Here is a 20,150-nt window from a genome sequence, read left to right as displayed (position 1 = left end):
CCATTATCTGGAGAGGGGCTGGAAATCTACTTGGAGATCAATCATGCCAACACAATAAAGCCTCTATACAAATCCCAACAGTAGTTCAGAGAGCTTCTGGGTTGGTGAACACATCCACATAACAGAAAGTGGACACAACCCAACACCATAGAGACCAAAGCTCCAGCACTTTCAACCTTTCTAGAACTTGCCCTATGTCTCTTCATCTAGGTGTTCATTTGTATCCTGTTGTATCCTTTAGTACACCCTAAACTTGTAAATGTAAGTGTTCCCCTGAGTTCTATGAGCCATGCTAGCAAATTATCAAACTCAAGGATTGGATCATAAGAACCTTGATTTACAGTCAGTCTCAGAAGTGAGAGTGACAACTTGCCCCTTGTAATTGGCATCTGAAATGGGGACAGTCTGGTGGGACTAAGCCCGTAACCAGTGGGATCTGATGCTAAATACTGGTAGAGAGTGTCAGGTCAGGACTGAAATGAATTGTGGAACACCTGACTCATGTGGAAGAACTGTTTGATGCAGAATCAACAGCTGGTGTCAGGAGAGGTTTGTTTGCTTGTTTGTTTTTATTTTAAATCCAGAATATTTAATATACAGTGTTATAATGGTTTCAGCTGTACAAAATAGGGATTCAACATCTCTACACATTACTTATTGCTCATTAGGACAGGTGTACTCTTAATTCTCTTAGCATATTTCACCCATTCCCCCTACCCACCCCTTCTCGGATAATCATCTGTTTGTTCTCTATAGTTAAGAGTCTGGTTTTTTGTTTGTTTGTTTGTTTGTCCCCTCTTTGTTCATTTTTTTAAAATACCACATATGAGTAAAATGATGTGGTATTTGTCTTGCTCTAACTGGCTTATTTCACTTAGGATTATACTCACTAGATCCATCTATATTGGTGCAAATGTCAAGACTTCAATTTTTATGGTCAAGTAACGTTCTACTGTGTGTGTGTGCGTGTGTGTGTGTGTGTGTGTGTGTGTGTATACCAATTCTTCTTTATTCATTCATCTATTAATGGACACTTGCATTGCTTCCATATATTAGCTATTGTAAATAATGCTGCAATAAACATAGGGGTCCCTTTATCCTTTCAAATTAGTATTTTGATTTTTTTTTTTTTTTTGGCTAAATATCCAAGAGTGGAATTACTGGATCATATTGTAATTCTATTTTTAACTTTTTGAGGAACCCTTATTCTGTCTTCCACAGTGGCTGCACCAGTTTTCATTCCCACCAACAACAGCACACAGGGATTTCTTTTCCTCCACACCCTCGCCAACAATTATGTTCTTATTTTAGCCATTCTAACAGGTGTTAAATGGTATCACATCATGGTTTTGATTTGTATTTCCCCAACGATGAGTGATGACAAGCATTTCTTCATGTGTTGGTGTCAGAAGTTTTGAGTGCAGTAGTCATGTGACAGTAAATTAACACACAGAAATGTTTTCTCTGTTTGTTTTCTTTATTCAATGGCATTACCAGTGTCTCCACATCAGTGAAGCACAAAAAACAGACCATTTTCACATTCATCACTAATTATTATGTCTAATTGCTACAGTATGCATGAGAGACTTGCTCTTAAAGTCACTGAACTAACACCACAAGCTGAAGCCTGTGGTGTGCCCAGGTTGTTGATTTTTTTCTCCATCTGGAACAAAAGATTACAGAGGAAAATAGGTGGACGCAGCACACCGGGGTGCCCCGACTAATCGTGAGATACAACCTGAGGTGACAAATAATTTGTCACTAATAATATTTAAAGTGCCAAAATTTGTGAATGGTTTGCTTTTTAAAATTATTGGTTAAATAATTAATAGTGTGTCTCCCACATGCTATTGCTATATTTTATGTATGAGGAGGTTTAAAAAAAATGTTTGAGAATAGTTGGTCCAGAGGAAAATAATTTGGCTTCTATGCAGAGTTTAAGTTGGATTCTTCCTTTTGTTGTATATTCTTCTGGATAATAAAATGAGCTCCTTTGGGAGGAAGAGGAGAGTTGTGAGTCTAGATTCTGTGCGCCTGAGTGCCCAAGGCCTCCCCAGATAACCCCAGGCAGCTACAGAACTGAGTGCATGTTTTTGTCTTTCTGATCCAACCAGGAAAGAGAGCAGAGAAGAGTCCTTCACAGATGAACACAAGACCAGAAACGAAATTCTCAGAATTTGGATACACATATGAAAAAGTATGAAAATGTAATTCAACATCATGTACTTAGAGAACTAGAAGCAGGGAGTACCTTGAATTGTAAGAGAATAATGTGATAAAGAAGCAAAGGGGCTTGTCCAGCTGCATGGTAATAGGGCAGATGTTTATTTCTGTTCTCACCTATCCTGGAGGGTTATTATGAAGAACAAATGAAAGAACAGACAAAGAGTTACTTTGTAAACTTAAAATGTATTGTACAAATAAAGAGTAACATAAGGGACTTTGTTCATAGATTGCTTCAAACCATAGAGAAATATTAAAAATATAGCCATATGATAATTTTTCTTCAATTTATATTACTGGAACTGTTTGAGAATTATAAATGAGTTTCTTTTTTACATAAGTAAAATATAATACATTTTAATAACTATATAAAAGTATGATCTATGCCTTGGTCACTGCCAGTTAGCACACAGATTTCCAAGTAGGATGCACAAAATTTATCCGGGCTACTTTTAAAAATGCAAATTCTTAGCTCATCCCAGACTAGTCAATCAGAGTATCTGTGGTTAGGATGTGGACATATGAGGTTTTTTGCCAACTGCTCAGTTGTGTCTGATGTACCCCCTTCTACATTGGTCTAGGGATTGTGTTTGAGAGCCACCGAATAATGATACCAGAGTCCAAGACATATCACAGAACCATTTTGGAGGCTTTGCTGGTATTTTTTCAAAAACATATATTTTGATATCCTTAGATATCTCTTCCTAGTTCTTGTCATTATCACTTCATATCTCCCAATTCCTGAAATACTGCCATTACCTTTGCTCTACATTTTTTTAAATATTCAAATCATCATTTTCCTACCTGGTCAGAGTACTAAGCTCTTTTTATCATTGTAACTAACTCACTTTAAACGACTTGCATTATAAGTAAGTTCATAAAATAGTAACAAAGGTGGAAATAAGTAAAACTTTTAGAAAAGAGGAGGTTTGACCTCCAAATTCAGTATTATTTAAAGATAGTATTGTTGTTTACTTTGAAAAACCAAAAGAACTTGTGGAAAACTGTCTACAACCAGGAAGAATATATTTTTCCCTAATATGATCCTGGTCATCAAAATTGGATTTTCATACTATTTTATTTTTAAGACATTGATATAAGATGTTCTAAAATAAGGGAAACACTGATTAAAATTAAATCTTATTATCTGCCAGGTACTATGTCAACCACTTGGCGACTTCAGGAAATCAAGCCTCAGGGAGATTAAACAATTTGCCAAAGGTCACAAAGCTAGTGGGAGGCAAAGCCATGATTGCTAACCCCAACATACACGGTCAACTAATATGACAAGGAAACTAAGAACATTCAATGGGGAAATGATAGTTTCTTAAACAAATACCCAAGAAAATGAGATAACCACTTGCAGAAAAATAAAATTGGACACTTATTTACATCACTTACAAAATTTAACTTGAAATGGATTAAAGACGAAGATAAGATCTTCTCCTGTTAAACTTTTAGAAGGAAACAGAGAGAAGCTCCTTGATATAGGTCTTAACCATGATTTTTTTTTATATGACACCAAAAGCAGAAGCAATAAAAACAAAAATCACAAGGAGAAACTACATCAAACCAAAAATAACCTGCATAAACAATCAACATAATGAAAAGACAATTTACAGAAAAGAAGAAAATATTTGTAAATCATGTCTGATTAGAAGTTAATATCTTAAATACGTAATACATTTTTACGTAAATACGTAAAAACTTATACAACTTAGTGACAAACTAAACAACCAATCCAATTTAAAAAATTGACAGAGGCTCTGACTAGACATTTTCTCAAGAAGACATACACACGGCCAATAGGTACATAAAAAGATGCTCAACATCACTAATCATCAGGGAGATGTAAGTCAAAACTACAATGATATATCACCTCACACTATCAGGACGGCTAATGTCGGGAAGACAAGAAAGTATTGTATATACCTCTCCAAGTATTGGTGAGGATGTGGAGAAAAAGGATCCTTCAGGCACTATTGGTGGGAATGCAAACTGGTGCAGCCACTGTGGAAAACAGTATGGAGGTTCTTCAAAAAATTAAAAAAATAGAATAACTTTACAATCCAGCAATACCGTTCCTGAATATATATCCAAAGGAAATGAAAATAGAACACACACACGAAAATATCTGCAGTCCAGCATTTATTATAGCATTATTCATAATAACCAACTATGAAAACAATACAAATGTCTGTCAATGGATGAACAGATAAAGGAGATATGATATATATATATATATACACACATATATGTGTGAGTGTGTGTGTATGAATATTATTCATCCATGAGAAAGAAGGAAATTCTGCCATTTGTGACAACATGGATGGTACTTGAAGGCATTATGCTAGGTGAGATAAGTCAGACAAAGAAAGACAGAAACTCTATGATCTCACTTTATTCACTTGACACAGAGAGTGCAGAAGCAAGGGAGTAGCTGGCGTAGGGAGAAGGAGAAGCAGACATCCCGCTGAGCAGGGAGCCCGATGTGGGGCTTGATCCCAGGACTCCAGGGTCAGGACTTGAGTCAAAGGCATACATTTAACAGACTGAGCCATCCAGACACTCCTCAATTTTTTTAAAAAGGTGATTGCTATACTCCTTGTATAATTATTCTGAAAGAAGTTTATTTTTCTCTTTATAGAAATAAGAAAGGAAAAGACATGCAGAAGATAGAATGGGAGAAAAGAGAACTCAGATCTTTGGGTGACTGAAATATGTAACCATCAACTTTTGGTAAAGTACTATAATTTTACTGAATGCCTGTTGAAAGTGATTTTTTAAAATCAGCTAACATAGAAAGAAATTCTCATTAGGATTTGGATGGGACATAATGGGACCAGGACTAGTGAGGTGGACCATGAGAACAGAAGTCCACAGTAATTCACATAAGTCATGATGAGGGCTTTGGATTTACACAGCCTGTGGAATTGGGTATTTCAAGCTAAATTTGCTTCTTCTCCAAAGGGCAGGGACTTAGCAGCTGACTGCTAGATTGCATGCAAACAAATCAGAGGAAAATCCCATTGATTGCTTTGTGATCAGATTTCAAACAATTGATTCAGTTAAATAAGAGGCTATAACTTCAGTTTCCTTTTTGAGTTAGCTGTATGAGTACTCTTATTAGAAAATGAAGTGTTACAAACTTTTGGACCATATAAGATCATCAGTATTTAACTGATAATAAAGGTGTAGCTTGGAAAACAATTCAGCTCGATTCACCTTCAGAAGGCCAGATGTGCGTGTAGAACATTTACGCTGCTGAAATTTGTGGTTGTCACTGTTACTAAGACAGGTCTCGCTCACTAGCTGACATTGAGTTACAGAGCAATGAGGATTGCAAAGAAAGGCAAATACAAGTTTTATTGGCACAAAGAGAATAACGCTGCAAACTAATGACTTCTGTCCCTTTAAATTATGGCTGGCAGGGGTTTGACATAGCGAGGCGATCTCTTTCCAACAGCCCATCAACATCTTCTCAACTGCCATCAGCATCACTTTGGACCCTGCCCTTCCTTTAGCTGGACCATCTCTCTGGAGACCTTTGACTGGAGGCTAGGTTTTAACGTTGAAATATTACAAGCTTTAAAATGAATTGGAGACCCCTTATCTTGTTATTGGATTTTTGTTTTTAGGTAAAATTTGTGCACTTTTCTCAAAGACTAGTGGTGAATATAAATTCCAGACCAACCAGAGACCAAACGCTATAAAGGAAATTTATACTTACTGTAGGTTCTCTACTCATCCTCTGCCCTCTCCCTTTCCAGGCATCCCATTTGTCACAGAGACCTTCTGTGGTGACAGAGATGAGCCAACTGGAGAACCCTGATTTCCATCCTCTTCCATTTTCCAGCTTGTTCCCTGAAGTTCCTTAACATCCACTGTAATTAGTTCTTTATCTCCTTCATTGGGAGCTCTGATAGGTTATAGCTCATCTAAACTGTTAAACCACTTCAGAACAATAGATGTATGGCTAATGTTGGCAGAGTGTCATGTTTTAAAACCAACTGTTGAAGTCTGGGCCTGACCCTCATATGATATTGCTGTTTAAAAGCAACCTTCCCAGTATTTACCCAAATAAAGAAGGAAATGGGAACTCTGCCTTCATCCATGAGGCAAAGTCAAGTCACATTCATATCAATGCCCATATTATGCTACCCACCAGCGAGCCCCCAACTGCCCTCACTGGTATTTCTGTAGGTCTCCAAATTTATATGTCGTGTGTTCTGGACAGAAGTCCCCTGTATCACTCTCCTGCTCTGGCTTTTTCTGTCTGCTGTCCACTTCACAGGAAGCAATTCCACAGATGCAGATGAAGGGTTGTTTCTATAAGGAGTTTCCCTGTGAGAACAGCATTGCGGGTGCCAAAAGGATTAACTCCTGTGTCCAGGATGCTGCCCTCCCTGGACTCGTGCTTCTTTCCTCGGTAGGGCCTGGCCCGGCTCCACTTACAACTATCTCACTGTCACCCATGAGAAGAGAGCCTTCATCCTGAGGTCCTTGGCTCCCTGCCCTTTATACACAACTGAAAACAAGGGAGAACTCAGAGCTCCTCAAAACAAACAAACAAAAAACAAAAAACAAGCAAGTTTTCAGACCCAGAACAAGCTCAATCCTTACTGAGGAGAAAAGAAAAACACTCTTCAGGGAACAGGATAAAAAGTAGCTATCATGATACACAGACACCATTTTCCATTATTAGAGAGTTTTTCTTCTTGGAACAGAACATTTCAGAGATGCCCTTCTTGTTGTGCTAAGGTCTACAAAATCCATGATTTTGCTGTCTTTGGCTTCAGGAACCTGGGGTCAGCCACCAGGGCAAGCAGCTGCTCCTCCTTCTTATTCATTCATTCATTCATTCATTCATTCATTCATTCATTCATTCGTGAAAGGCACAGAAAGCGAGAGAGGCAGAGACACAGGCAGAGGGAGAAGCAGGCTCCATGCAGGGACCCCAATGTGGGACTCGATCCTGGATCCTGGGATCATACCCTGAGCCAAAGGCAGATGCTTAACCGCTGAGCCACCCAGGGCATCCCAACTGCTCCTTCTTCTGACCCAGCACCATTATGTCAATAAAGGCCTAGGGAACGGTAACGCTAGTTCACAACTCTGGTGTCGTTCACCTCCTTTCTGTTGCCCAAATCTTACCGTCTCATAGCATCACAGGCAGAAGACTCAGTATAGTACAGTACGATATTTTAAGAGACAGAAAGACCATGTACACATAACTTTTATTATGGTATATTATTATCGTTGTTGTACTTTATTATTAGTTATTGTTACTCATCTCTTACTGTTACTCACCTCTTGGAAATTAAACTTTCTCACAGGTGTGTATATATAGGAAAAACCAGTACATTTAGAATTCAGGACTATTGGTATTTCAGGCATCCCGTGGGGGTCTGGGAATGTAGCCCCTGGGGATAAGACGTGACAACTGTATTTACTTAAGTGAAAATGTAGCCAGAGTGATGCTTCCCTCCTTCAAAAGAATTCTTTATAACTCTTTTTAAGCTTTTGCTTCTTGTGAGAGAGGACTTTGCATTTTATCTTCCATATCAACGTTTCAAAAAATGTTTTTAAATATTTTAAAATTTAATTTATTTATTCACAAGAGACACACACACACAGAGGCAGAGACACAGGCAGAGGAAGAGGCATACTCCCTGGGGGGTACTCGATGTGAGACTGGACCCCAGGATACAACCTGAGCGAAATGCAGATGCTCAACTACTGAGCCACCCAGGTGCTCCCAATAGTTCAAAAATCTTAAGGCTATTTAAAATAAAGAGATTTACTAATCTTTTTTTTTTTTTTACTTAAATCAAGCAGTGACAAACCAGAAATAGGAGTGCTCCAAAAATAGGAGCTAAAGAGAGACTTTTAAAGAGAAAGGGCAGAAGCGAAGCAAAGAATTTATTGATTGGCTATAGCTTAAAGCCTGGTTGGCTATTTGTGATTGGCTCTCCTTGGTGCTTTGATTTCATAACCTAAGGCATATACAGGCTTAGGTTCTGGTTTGCTTATGCAGACCATTCCAGCATTAGAGCCAGATCAGTCTAAGGGCTCCCTTGTTTAATCTAACAAGGCTAGATCTCAGTCAGAACTCAAGAATGATGAACTGAGAGTGAACTTATTTTGCTTTTGGCAACATCTGTGAGGAAGAAGCAAGCTGCCTAGAAATGGAAACTGAGTCTTGGTGCAACAGAGCAATACATTGCATTATAAGGACTCAATTCATTCGTTTGTGTCTTTCCAACTCTATAAAGCAAATTCTGGACATTGTTAGCAACCTACGTTCTTGAGTTCAGCCAAGAAGAATACAGAGCTAAACTCTGAAGCAAGCAAGGGTTTAATAGTGCTTAAAGCAAAGGGACTCTCTCAAGGGGAGAGATGGGCAGGCCCAGAGGTGGCAACTGCACTGGGGGCTGGGATGTCTTTTTTGATCATGTTTGTGTAGGTTATAGGTCATAGCCAGGGTGGTCTCTGACTCAGGTTGCTTCCAATCATCTAATGGACTCCTTTTACTGGTCATGAGGAAGAGTTTTTGGTCCTATGTGGTCTTTGTTGGAACTGTCATAGCAGCCCTCCTCCCAGGGGGTGCAGTGTCAAAATTGCAATATAAATGTATTATATATTAAAACTGTAGGTACTATGGGGCAGTGGTCATAGGCGAGAACACATGTGTATCCCCCTAGGATCTTTCCCAGTTGTTTGGAACTTGATTTATACGCCCCCCCCCCTTTTTTTTAATCAGTCAGAAATCATTTGTTCTCTGCTCAAATCTAACTGCCTACTCTCTCACAGTTTGCTGATGAGCCCTGAGGGCAGAGTCAGCTTTAGCAATGTGAAAATGGAGGTATTTAGAGAATGTGCAAGTCCTTCTACCTTTTCACATCCAAGAACAACTTTAGCCCCACACCCTACCTTGCTACCTAGCTTGCTTCTTCTACCAACCTCTCCCCAGCTCTTGCATGAGATTCAGCAGCCCTAACACCTCCTTACTACTCTCTGGAGCCAAGAGAGTAGGTGCCATGATTTGTTCGTAAAACTGGCACTAGTCACTACTCTTTTTTGGCCTGGCTCTCCTATTCCCACAGTGCTTGGTTAAGTTAATGAACTCAATTCCGCATTCTTGTTTAAGGAGAAATAGATTATCTTTTGTTAAAACACAGGCTTGTATCGAGTATGAACTTCCATGCATTTCATTTGTCTGTTAAGTCTCAAAGATTCAACTATCTAGCTAAACTCTTAAAAAAAATAACTTTTTGCTGTGTTCTTTCTCTTCGGCCTTAAAATAGTTGTGCTATCAAGCACTCTCAAGTTAATACATTAAAGAATTATGTTCTGAGAAAAGGTTTTACTTTCTTTATGCTTCTCCTTGTCAGTCCTTTCCATGCTGCTCAGATGCATAGGCAGGAGACTGTAAGGAGTGTTTAAGTCAAGGGAGGAGCAGCAAGAACCTAATGCTTTATAGCCTGTGAGACATTTAGCTGTCAGACGACAGAGCACTCAATAGAATTTAGTAGAACTAAGTGCCCTCTTTTTTATTTTGCTTTAATGACTAAGGGAACAGAAAGAACAAGGTAAAAGACAGAAGGGCAAATCTACAGTCATCAACCAAAAGCAGAGGGGTTAGTATATTTCTAAGTGCTTAAAATGCTTCTTTTAAATTAATGATTTGTTTTGTTTTGTTTCCTTTCCTGGACCATGTCTAATGTTAAAATCAGTGTTTAAATCAGTTCACATAAACCCACTGTAAATTAGGAAATAATTAACGAAAAAAGGAGTATCAGCTTAGGTATTTTTGTAATAAAATCAAGAGCTGTATTTTTGTGTAAATTGTCCAAATATTAATCATATTTATTTGTCTTATGGATGTAGAGCAGAGAGAAAATCCATTTTGTCTTTTTTCTTTAATTCTGGTGACAAGAGAGTTTCAGTTCTGATTTTCTCTACTAACAACTCATAGCTACCACTAAATGTTTTCCAAATGCACTCCTTTTATAGATCGTAGTTTAAGAATATTAACTTTACTAGAGATTTCAATATTGGATCTTTGATGAAATAGGGTTAAACTGGAGGGAAAAAATATCAATGTAAGAACAAAAAAAGTCTTATAAAATAATATGAAAATAAAGGTTTATCATATATGATATATATGTGAATATGTATGTGTGTATTTGTGTGTGCATATATATAATATATATGTATATGATATAGGTTTCTTATGTAGCCCTGTGTGTATGTGTGAATGAACAAACTCAGGTCCAATAATACAGATTGACTTAAGACTCAGTATTTGTCTTGCTTAGAGTAGAATGTTGAATGCCAATTATTAAAATGTGTAGGGGGTATTGAAACAGGAAAATCATCACTTTACAGACATCATAGTAATAATTAGTTCAGGCAAGAATCATCAATGAATATAAAGTCCAAGGTAATATTTTGTTGAGAAGTAGGAGATTTGCATGGTTGTGAAGTGTTGAGACATGAATCTCTTAGTAGCTACATGGGGAAATATAATCATTATACAGTGGAAAAATTGAATGACATCTTGGCAGAGTGCTCAAAATTAATATCAATGGAAGACAGATAAATATGTGACCCCAGGTATGATATGGCTAGTAATTCATAACCTGAATCTAATTATCAGAAAACACTGGACACATGAAAAAGGAATATTCTTTTTTAAAAAGCCAATACTATAAAAGACAAGAATCTATGGGTGTATTCTAGATTATTCCAGAATAAAGGAGAATAAAGAGACATGAAAACTAAATATAAGTATAGAAATATATATAATATCTGATCTTAGACTAGATTCTGTCTTAAAGGGGAAAAATGTTATAAAGAACATTAACAGGTCATTTGAAAAAAATCAAAATACAGATGGTAGGTTAGACTAAAATATTATATTAATGCTAAATTTCCCAAAATTGATAACTGCCCTGTGGGTCTGTAAACAAAATATCCTATTTCTTATGAAATACACATGGATGAATTTAGAGAGAAAGGAAAACCAAAAGGGAAACACGAATATATAAAAATATTAAAAATAAGTGAATGTGGGTGAAGGATATATATATTCTTATTTTTTAACTTCTCAAAAAATTTGAGATCATTTTCAAATAAAATGTTACCTTTGTCTAAAAAGCAACATATATTGGGGCATACCCCCCTCCCCCACATACACACACATTTAGATCTATATTTATTTTATTATTTTCCCTCAATACAGAATTGGCATTGTACAGATTATAGTCACTGCAGAGATGCCTCTTTCAACTTAGATTAGGCAGATCTCACCAGGAGATAACACATCCTAAGGGCATGAAAACTTCGAAGGAATACAGTGTTGGCAAGTATAATGTGCAGGAATTCGGAAAATATCGTAGTGTCTGAGACTAAGTCTAATGGGTGGGGAGGTACTATCAACAAATAGCAAAAACAGTTGTTCCCTGAACACTCTCTGGGACACTGGCCCTGTGGCCATCCTTCTTTGGGACCACTCTGATGAGGCAACACAGGGAAGAATGGTGATGTTCTCTCCCACCACCCCCAAACACAGGAATGTGTCACTACTTACGTGGCTAAAATCATGAACAAATCAGGCAATAGTAGTGCTATAGGAGAAATTGGTGGTGTCTGGTGCCCCCATGATAGCTAGAAGGGGAGAAAAAAAAATACTAGACATCATGTGATCATTCACATGACAGCTGACCAGCTTAATTGAAATGATCACCACGACTCCTAATATTATGATCTCAGGGGAATAAAATCCAGTGGTCACCATGACAGCAGCCCCGTTTAATACCCCAAAACTGAGGACTTCTTGGGAAGCTTACTACATATGATTATATGTGAAACCTACATGCACCTTTCTATGAAAAAGAAATCACTCCAATGACCACAATCAAGAGGCCTATCCAAAATATTAAATAAAATAAAGTCAAAAATTTTAAGATGTTTTCTACATTCATAACTACAAAGGCCTCAAGCAGAACAGAAAATCAATGTAGAGCTGAGACAAAAATACGAGTCTTCTGTTTTTGCAATCAAATATTCTGCCTGGAGAACACTGTTTTATGGAACATAAATTAAAAAACAATGAAAACTATTCATCACACAGACACTGTTCTATCCCTCCTTTATCAACAAAACCACACTGAACGTTGAACAGGGCACTGTTTTCTCTGCCAGTGATCACACCAAAACCCACCAAGAGGAAAGAAAAACTTGGTAGATTTTAGTCGCGTCCCTGTGGCAGAGTTTTTAGAAGGGTCTTTCCTAGACTAAAGCTGTTTGGGGAATGAAAAAAGGGAAGATTGGAGAAAGGAAGATAGTATCAGGATAGGTGGGTTAGAAAAATATGGAGAGGAGAGTTCATGTAAAGGAAAAAGGAAAGATAAGGAAAAAAAAAAAGGTAGGCGACAAGGTCATAAAGCGAGTAGTTTACTACACTTCAGCTTTCTTTGAATTGATGTTTAAGTGATATTTTACATAGACCGTCCATGGCAAACAAACAAATAAGCAAACAAACAAATAAGCAAACAAACAAAGGATAGAGGAAAAAAAAAAGAAAAAAACCTTAAAGTTTTGTCCAGAAAGTGCTTCTCAACACTTTTTTTTCAGATAATTTTTAATTATCTCATTAGAAAATAATGAACTTGTGTGGCAAGAATTTGGGCTGCTTCCTGCTCTCTCTGATGAGGCACTGGATTTACAAAAGAGGAGAAGATTCATATTTAAGTTTGTCCAGTGATGAAATAAGCACACATAGTATGTATTTTAGAAATGAAGTGTTTTTTGAGTGTGAGTTCCTATTATAAAAACAGTAACCCGAAACCCACTTACTCAGAAGCCCTGACTTATGAAAAAATAATATTGTTTTTCCTTAGAAGCTAAAGATTAAAGATATCTATAAAGAAATGAGGAAAAAAAAGTTTTGACTAAGATTTTATATGGTATCACTTTTGTGATGAGCCATTTTACCATGAAGATACTCTAAGACAGTCACATTTAAATGAACTTGAAATGTCCCTTTGTGTTGTTTATGCAAGAATGTGGAGCTTCTCTGGAAATTGTCTGATATACTCATCTCCCAATCATCTGAGACACTGGAGTTCCTCACCACTACTGATGACAATCATCTGAGGAGATCTGTCTTTTAAACACAATCTAGCCTCAATCTGTGTATTAATGCATCCTCAATCCCATGACTCTCATTCCTCTGAATAGCTTTTAGAAAAGTTTAATATTAACTTTTTTTATACCATCAAAACATCTTTTCTTTTAGAAGATAAGCCCACCTCCTTCACTGAGAAAAATAAGGTCAATGGACAAGAACCCCCTAAGCTTCCGAGGTCTTCCCTACTTCCTCGCATCCACCCAATCTATTGAGGGATTCCTGGCACCTTTCTGACTGATATTTTTCTTCAGCCCAGGGAAGCTCTTGGTAGCCCTTTTCCATTACACAATATGGAAAACAGAAATAGTTTGTTTATCACTAGAGAGAAGAACAGAACAGAGGTATGTAGTTGGGCAAAAATGAGAAAATTCCCCAGGTTCCAGTAACATTGTTGTCCTCAGTTTCCTTTCATTCATAGTGTCCAGCTCATTTGAGGGATACCCCACAATCCTTCCCAAAACATTTCGTCTTTTGCTTGCTTGGGTTTCTGGTTCATGACATAAAACATCTTAAATAACATAGTCTAATATATATGAATATATATATATGTATATATATATACATATATATATGTATACATTTTAAGTTCAGGACTTGGTATACATTGAAATTTGCTCCCCCAAGAGACATGTTTAAGTCCTAACCCCTGGCACTTGTGAGTGTGATCATATGTAGAAATAGGATCTTTGCAGATGTAATCAAATTCTGAAAAGGTCATAGCATATTGGAACAGGCACTAATCCAATGTCTGGTGTCAGTCTAAGATGAGGGAATTAGGACAGAAGTTGGAATGATGCCTTTACAAACCAACAAATGTCAAGTATTGCTGGCCATCACCAGAAGTGAGGAGGAAAGCATGAAACAGATTCTACCTCAGAGCCTGCAGAAGGACCCAACCTCACCAATACCTTGATTTTGGACATGTAACTTCAGAGCTGTGAGAGAATAAATTTCTGCTATTTAAGACACCCAACTTGTGGAACTGTGTTACAGTAGCCCAAGGAAGCTAATGCAGGAGGCCATATTATTCTGATTTTAGAGCAGAGGGCATGGAGGCTAAAAGTGAAAATGATGAGCTAAAAGCAAAATCAAATATCTGGCAAGTAGAAGGCCATGTCCTGTGATATTTCTTTCATGCCATGTCACTATCACAACCGAGAAACTCTAATCGAATTTAATATATCTTCTAGTACTCTGTGATTGACCTCCTGCTTCTAGGTAGTAACTAGTTTATCTTTATTTTAATCAATCAATTTTATAAAGAATAAGAGATAAAACATTATTAAAAGGAAAGGTGTTAGGCAAGAAAGCTGTAATGTAAAATGTTGTCACCATTGTATATGACATTTTGTGAAATCTCAAGGTAGTAGTCAATAGTGATAATATTATATGCACCATAATAATATGCAATATTATATGCAGCCTAAGCTGTCACATTGTTAAGTCAGTTGAAAAATATACCAGGCCTCACTAAATCCTTAAAGTTTTTTGCACTCTGGTCTTCTGATAGATTTTTAGATTATTAAAGTATCAGAGTTTTACTTTTTCATGAGAATACCAGGCACACTGATTATCATTATGAGAGATACAAAAGATGAGGGAGGATGGTCATTTCTAGTAGCCAGGTTATGTTCCAGGCATTGTGCTAAACATTTTTATATCCTTATATTAACTGGATGTAGCACATATTATTATTGCTACTTTAAAAATAAACTAAATATCAGAGGTTGTATATAGTTGGCCTTAAATCACATATAGGTCATAAGCGGTAGAACTGGGTAGAAGTCTGCTTGAAACCTTCACCAATATCCATTCCACTCCACTGAGTTGGCTTGGCATTTGCGATCACAATGAGAATTTGATAGGTTTGCTGCTCAAGAATGAAATAGAAGAAAATGTAGGTTTAAGAAGAAAGAAGTCATAATAGTGCAGAAGCACAGGAGAGTGTGCTAGGAATAGACTAGATTTTTTTAAAGTTCCAAGAAAATAGCTGATGAGATGGGATTGATGTTTAAAGAAAAATGAAGCCAGCCATAACCCAAGACATAAGCAGAAAATATAGGTCTTCCCCACTCTGCAGTAACTCAATGAAAGGAACAATATAGGCACTCCAGGGTGACCACAGGATGGTCTAATAAAGTATTTTTTTGAGACAATTGTCTCCCTTCTTTATAAAAATAGGATGGCTGATAGCTATTGCTTTTGACCTCAAAAAGAAGACTGCGACCTTCTCTCTAAAGGAAGTAGGCTACCTATCCAAGGGGACCCCTGGTAAAGACAGTGGGACCCAAGAGAGAAGCAGAGCCTGATGGAACACTGGTTTTCCCCATTAGAAAGAAACAGAAAAGTAAAAGCTCCACCACACACCAAAGCCATCCTTACTTTACAATATGGAAGTTCCTAGATTGTCTGCCTGCTGCTGTGATGGGTGCCACATTGGGGCACAATCTCTTTTGGATTGAAGGGCTCATTCCCCCAATCCTGGGGCTACCACCCAAGAACAGGCTTCAACTACCTACACTTTTGGGGAAGTATCTTAGGTTGAACAAAGCTACTCATCAAAGTCATGTCACCCTTCTTCCAGCAGCCTGTCTCCTCCAATGACTGGTGCATGCAAGGATATAAAGATTCAACTTGTTTGACCAAATCAAGACAAGCATGGAGGTCTTGTCTGGTTTTAGAACTCTTGGTGCGGGTGGCTAAAATGTTGTGTTGACTGCTTCATGGCCCAACTTCTTCCTCTACCCCCTTTCTATTTTCTTTTCTTCTCCAACAGGAGTTGATTTTGAGAACAATCACCAATAAACTTTGTCATGCTTCTCTATGTCTTAGAGCCTGCTTTCTGAGAAACCTAACATACGCCACTTTCTACCACATCTTAGAGAAAATCTTCCTGTCATTGTGCTCAGTTTACCTGGGTTTCCTAGTCATTCTCCCATTCAAGAAAGTGGCTTTCTGGAGAACTAAGAGTTCCTGACAGTAGAGGAAACAACATAAGCCACATCACACTAATCAACCATTTTCATTCATAATGTACATGGACAACTATGAAAACCAACAGATATTTGAGAAAAATCAACTCGGGACGCCTGGGTGGCTCAGAGGTTTAGTGCTTGCCTTCCACCCAAGGCAAGATCCTGGAGTCCCAGGTTCGAGTCCCACGTTGGGCTCCCTGGATAGAGTCTGCTTCTCCCTCTGCCTATGTCTCTCCCTCTGTGTGTTTGTGTGTGTGTGTGCGTGTCTCATGAATACATAAAATCTTAAAAAAAAAATAAAAATCAACTCTATGAAAGTCGCAAGAAACCACTGAAACAATTGAGTACAGCAGAATCAGATCAATTAGAGATTCAGAAACAATTTGTCTAAATATATAATCTAGAGACTGAAAAAAAAGCATTTCATAAAGAAATGGAAATACAAACCAAGAGCAGAGAAAAATATTTTATTAAAATTTTGAAGTATAATTCTGAAATTATAAAAGAAATCCTGAATATAAAGTCTGAATATTTTTTGAAGATTTTATTTATTTATTCATGAGAGATACAGAGAGAGAGAGAGAGGCAGAGACACAGATAGAGGGAGAAACAGACTCCATGCAGGGAGCCTGACATGGGACTCGATCCAGGGTCTCCAGGATCACGCCATGGGCGGAAGGCTGCGCTAAACCGCTAGCCACCGGGCTGCCCAAAGCCTGAAATTTAAGAAGGAAATATGACAAGATCCACCCTAGAAAAACTAAGACCACCAAAACTGGAAAATGTAGAAATATTAAGAGCTGTGGAAAAACAGCAAGTTGCCAGAGAAAAAAATAGCAACAATAGAAAAACAAATAATTAAAAATTGCATTTACCAGTTTTCCCAAGCTGAAGACTGATGTGTTCATTGAAAAATCCTCTCAAGAAACAAAAATGACTCCTGGAGAAATTATCATAAACTTTTAATACTCTGGTAAGAAAGAAAACAACATAAATGCTTCAAAGAGAAAAAAAAGTTCTTCAGGAGAGCTGATCAGTACAAGACTAAACAGTGATGGGAGTGAGGAATGAATTTTTATTGTATTAAACCCCTGACAGCTAGTATTATCTTGATATAAAATTAACTGGGGGGCATCTGGGTGGCTCAGTGGTTGAGCATCTGCCTCAGCTCAGGTCATGATCCTGGGGATTAAGCCACATATCAGGCTCCCTGCTTGTTGGATAGCCTGCTTCATCCTCTCCTTCTGCTGCCCCCTCTGCTAGTGTGCTCTCTCTCTCTGTCAAATAAATAAATAAAACTTTAATAAAATAAATAAATAAAAATAAAATAAACTGGATGATTTTGATGAATCAAGTAGTAGAGATTTAATGAGTTTTATTGAAAAATATCAAAACAAGCACCAGGTTGACAAGTAATGGCACTAATAAGCCAGTGATGATGATGATGATGATGATGATGAAAATAATTAATAATAATAATAAGAAGAATGGCATCCAAATCCAAAGGCAGACAAGAAGGACTGGGAGGTAGTGTACATTTGAAAAATTCTTCATCATCGTGGTGGTGGGGGTGGGGTTTGAAGATAAAGTGATATGATACAAATTTGATAAATTAGGATGCAGATGACAAGATATGATTATGTTTTGTATAGCTGAAACAACCTTAGATCTCGGAACTGTTAACACTGTGGTCTCTGAAGCTTACAGCTGGCAGTGAACACAGATTACTGCTTTCCATTTTGCTCTCTTTTATGCAGCCGATATCCTTTTACCATGTGCATGCATTATTTTAAACATGTAAACATGTTTATTCTATTTCTTTTTAAAAACTAAATTGTGTCTATCCAGACAATGGAGCTCTATTCTTCATCCTGTAGATAAATGGAATGAAATAACACAGCATTTATAGAAGTAGAAAGATAACCTTCACATTGATAGGAATAAATGAAATAAGCTGCCCAGTGTTGTATATAAAATGAACCCAACTGTGTAAATAAATGTGTACAAACAAACATACATATAAAAGGTGTAGAAAGGGAGAGAGGAAAGAAAAAGAAAGAGTGACACGAGGAGAATGGGAGAAAGAGAGAGAGAGAGAAAGAGAGAGAGAGAGAGAATTCTTCATGAGGAGGTAACCAGAGATCCAAGCCTCCCCAGGAGTGAATGTGCCTCGAAGAAAGGGCAAGCTCCGCTGGCACCCCAGACATCCACTATGGATGGAAACAACGGGAAGGATGGCAGTGGAGCAGGGTTGTCAATACCCCAGGGTTTGTAAAATAATGATCATTTATTCCCCGGGTTTGAAATTTCCTGGATGTGGGTATTAGTGTCAAATAAGTAAATTTCATGTTTCTTTAATGAAAATCATAAATTACTTTTACACGCTGACTAATACAATACAGCTACTCCAAAACACCATATGTTATGGATTTCAAGAAACTGGCTTGCTGACACTTTCTTCAGGGGGAAAACTATATTTAAATGTGTACCTTATTTTTTAAATGTGATGGTTTGCTTGGAGTTTTAGTAGCTTAACAAAAGAATGTTTTGAGATTTCGTTTAAAGTGACCATATTGTCATTGTGATTCAATTTAAAATTAATCATATCCAGATTCCTTGCCAGAAATATTTATTTTACTCTTTTTAATGAATACGAATGCAATCTAGTTCCAGGTAGCCAAATCTCTCATCTTTCCAGTGAAAAGCAGCAGACCTAGAATCTGGCAGCATCATATAGATTGTTTTGTTGTTGTTGTGTTTTATTTTGTTTATTCCCCCTGAGAAAGTCTGAAAAGACTTGATGATATTATTAGTCCAAACATAACTGCTAATGCTCTGGCCAGCAAATTGAAGCCAGATATACAACAGATCTGTTTTATTTTCTTCTTACAAGCAACTAAAGGTCACCTGCAAAACAAAGTGAGTGTCGAATAAGGCTTTTGACTCCAGCAATTTGATGTTTTGGCCGTGAAATAGACTGGTGGTTCAGCAGTGGTCCAGGAAGGCATCCTGGACAAGAACTTGTGTTCAGAATTCTCAGCAAGCAATGTTGAATCACTTTGCAATGAATATCATGCTAGGAACAACCATAAACCTGCAGAAGCCAGAGGTCATGTAGCAATTTATAATACGCAAATCCTTCATTACACCAGCATATGTTCACTGGCAGAAGGGTGGCAAAAGCTGTCATCAGTTTCTGTTATCATAGAGACACACTGTCTACTAACTCACTGATTGAAGCATGAAGCCATCAACCAGATAGAGACAGTGTGTTGTTTAGGAGCTGGGCGTAACAGGGTGCCCGTGCGGCCACAGCAGCATCCTGGACTGAGATGATGCTGACAGCTGCGTGGCGGGCTCTGCTGCAGATGTCACATTTGTCACGTTGAGCAGTCGCCTCATGCCATTTCTGAGTTGCCCTTAACATCAAACAGTAGAACACAGTCACCAACAAAGTGGTTCTGGATGCCTGCTAATTCCCTGGCAATGGACTGATGCTTAGTGAAATCGATTCTGCTCTGCCCCGGGGGGCCCTGTGAAAGAAGGCACCCCCGCTGCATGGGTAGCTGGTGAGAGGTTTGAAACCGAAGAGAATGTTTAGCAGTGGAACCCCCTCACCGACATAAAGGACCCTTGAGGAAGAGATACGGAGCACAGTGCAGGAATGTGCCTTGGCTTCTGGGAAACAGAGGGGCAGATAGATAACCCTGGAGGGCAGAAATCAGAGGAGGAGATTTTATAGGAATTTCAGCCTA

The sequence above is a fragment of the Vulpes lagopus genome, chromosome 4, assembly GCF_018345385.1.
Source record: "Vulpes lagopus strain Blue_001 chromosome 4, ASM1834538v1, whole genome shotgun sequence".
NCBI lineage: Eukaryota > Metazoa > Chordata > Mammalia > Carnivora > Canidae > Vulpes > Vulpes lagopus.
The sequence above is the reverse complement of the archived record's forward strand: the minus strand, read 5'-3'. Positions refer to the sequence as shown.